At 32.5% G+C, this 2764-nt stretch overlaps 1 pseudogene; it reads left to right on the top strand.

The window, feature by feature from the left end:
- The window catches only part of LOC114637239, a 532-nt pseudogene extending 219 nt beyond the window's left edge, over positions 1-313 (top strand).
- The last annotated feature ends 2451 nt before the right edge of the window (positions 314-2764 follow it).

The following is a 2764-nucleotide window of genomic DNA, read 5'->3' as shown; positions in this document are numbered from 1 at the left end:
CTGCTTTATTGGGATTGTCATCTCCTATGTCCACATATTCTCCACAGTTCTCAGGATGCCTTCTGCTGAAAGCAGGTCTAAGGTCTTCTCTACTTGCCTGCCCCACCTTTTTGTTGTCTCATTGTTTCTTTCTACAGGCATCTGTGCCTATCTAAACCCAACCTCAGACTCTCCAACTGCTTTAGAGTTCTTATTTTCTGTCTTTTACACAGTACTACCTCCTACTCTCAACCCTGTTATTTATAGTCTGAGAAATGAGACCATAAAGAGTGTTGTAAGGAAGTTACTGTTTAGTACAAAATTCACTGGTTAGAATCATTTTTCCCTGTTGTTTCTGGCTGTTCAATTGTATACAAGAATGCTTATAGTCACTGGGATTCCTTCAAACTGTCATATTGAGAAGAGTAATATTTTGTTTTGTTTTCTTGTAGACAAACTACATTTTATAACCATGTCCTTGTCAAAGTACATTGTTTTATATCTTTGCATTTAGTATTAAATTGTTGTTCCTTCAAACTACTAAAATGTTTAAAACAGTTGTAGTATAGATTCTCTACTTTTTACCTCCTCTCACGTTCACATGCAGACACAGTGAGAATCTCAATATATTTTTTAACACTTTTGCAGAGGCAGAAATCACAAAAATAAAACAGAAAAATGATACTACTAGCCCTATGTCCACCACCAAGTTATTATTTACATTAACAGTTTATTTTTAAATTTTTACTTTAAAATTACTCTTGTCTATTAATATATATTTATACAAATGTGAAGGAAAAAAACATTCGCGTGGGTGAAACCGGAGGCATTTCCTGCGGCGGAGGTTTCCTACATACTCAAGAAAGTCCTAGATTCCAGGAGACACGTGAAATCCATGGAAGAAGTTTATTGATCATGCTATGAAAGTTGTATCTGGATGTGCTCCCTCCGCCAAATATCAGGAGGAGCTTTCTTATATGGGGAGTGGGAACGAGGAGGGGCTAGGGAGGGGAAAACATATTTAGCTATGTACTCCTGCTTTTAGATAATTCATTAATATGTAAATCTCGAGGCAGAGGCCTGTTATTCTCGCCCTCTACCTGTGTCTTATGTGACTGACCGTACAGGTGACATGGAGATGAGACCTTAGAGCGCTGGGTTCTGGGGGCGTGGCCAAACACCTGTAGTCTCAGGGTTCAACCCAGGATGCCCTTCTACAGCCCAACACAAATGTATATGATATCACTACATAAATTTGCATAATATCACAGTTAAAATTTTCCTGAAGTACTGTTTTCAATTCATATTATCTGTATATATTCACTCATTTTCCTATATAAAATATCTTTAATATTTAATTATTTTAAGTAATTTGATACATGCATTTGTAAGTTACCAATCTTTGTCTTTATGATTCTAAACAATAGGCTTATTGAATCAAAATGTACAAAACAGTCAACTCTTTTAAATGATATGACCATATTGCTTTCTAAAAATGAATTACTTATGTATCAATTATGAATGTAGGACCAAGGTACTTCTCTTCTTAAATTCCCATGATTTTATTAGTTCATGAAGAACTATGAATACAGACAGAAACTAAGAGCTGCATGAAATCTTCCCAGATGCATGGAACATATTGACAAACAGTACTCAAATCTGTTAGGATTTGTATTTTGGTAATAATCTACCTTTGCTATATTTCTTCAAATGTGTGATAGCTCATTGAAAATACTTGTTAGTTTTCATATCATTTTAATCTTATATATTTCCTTTTCTTTTTGTAGTAAGCTTCATAAGAATGATGAATTCCCTTATTTTATAGTGGGTAAAACAATTCTTAAGTCACAATTTCTACTATTCAGGCCATTTTTTATTCAAATTTTTATATAGTATACTGAGTCTTAGATTATGAAACCTGTAATAACAAAAGTTGGTCAGTCTAGATTTTCAAGATACTTCCACAAGTGACTGATCACCAGATATTTTACCTGCTCAGACATCAGACTATTCAATCCAACTTCAGAAGCATGTAAATTACATCTGATTCTCTTTGAGTTGCATATTTTCTGAAAAACTTGTGCTGGCCTGTTATTTTATTAGTTGATTGAATTACAACTTAAGCAAATCAATTCCATTTTTTAACCTTATATTTTAAATTTATTTACATGAGCATCCATATATAAATTTTAGCTGTAAAAATGCTGGCTTATCATTTCCAAATGACATGGGTAAATAGCTAATATTTTGTTTATAAGTATTTTGTTGTCTTCTCTACTATATATGTTGAATGTCTTCATTGTACTTAATAAAGTTATTTTCTTTGAGATTATTGATCTTTCAAATATATAAAATAATTTTGGGAATGTTGTGTTCTGTGACATTAAATTGGTTTTTGTCACAAGTATCAAAAGCTTTTCTCAAGACCCCCAAACAAAAAAAGAAATTTGCAATTCTTTTTTAAAATAATACATTTCACAATGCTTGATATATAATTATATTTGTGTGGTTCATTTACATATAACTTACTTTTATTAACAGTAACTCTGTGATGAACAATCAATGATATATGAATTCCATAAATGTGAGACGTTACTACTCCTTCCTTCCAAGTGAGAAAACACTTTCTCTTCATTTTTTAAAGTATAAGAATGAGTCTGAGTAAGCTGTAATATAACATGTGGAAAAATGTATTTAAGACATACCACAAAACTCAAGTTTCTTCCAGCTCCCTTTGGCCATTAACTCTATCACCAAACCCTGGGATCATTAGGTTATAAATATT

The sequence above is a fragment of the Grammomys surdaster genome, unplaced genomic scaffold, assembly GCF_004785775.1.
Source record: "Grammomys surdaster isolate TR1022 unplaced genomic scaffold, NIH_TR_1.0 125231, whole genome shotgun sequence".
Taxonomy (NCBI): domain Eukaryota; kingdom Metazoa; phylum Chordata; class Mammalia; order Rodentia; family Muridae; genus Grammomys; species Grammomys surdaster.
The sequence above is the reverse complement of the archived record's forward strand: the minus strand, read 5'-3'. Positions and strand labels throughout refer to the sequence as shown.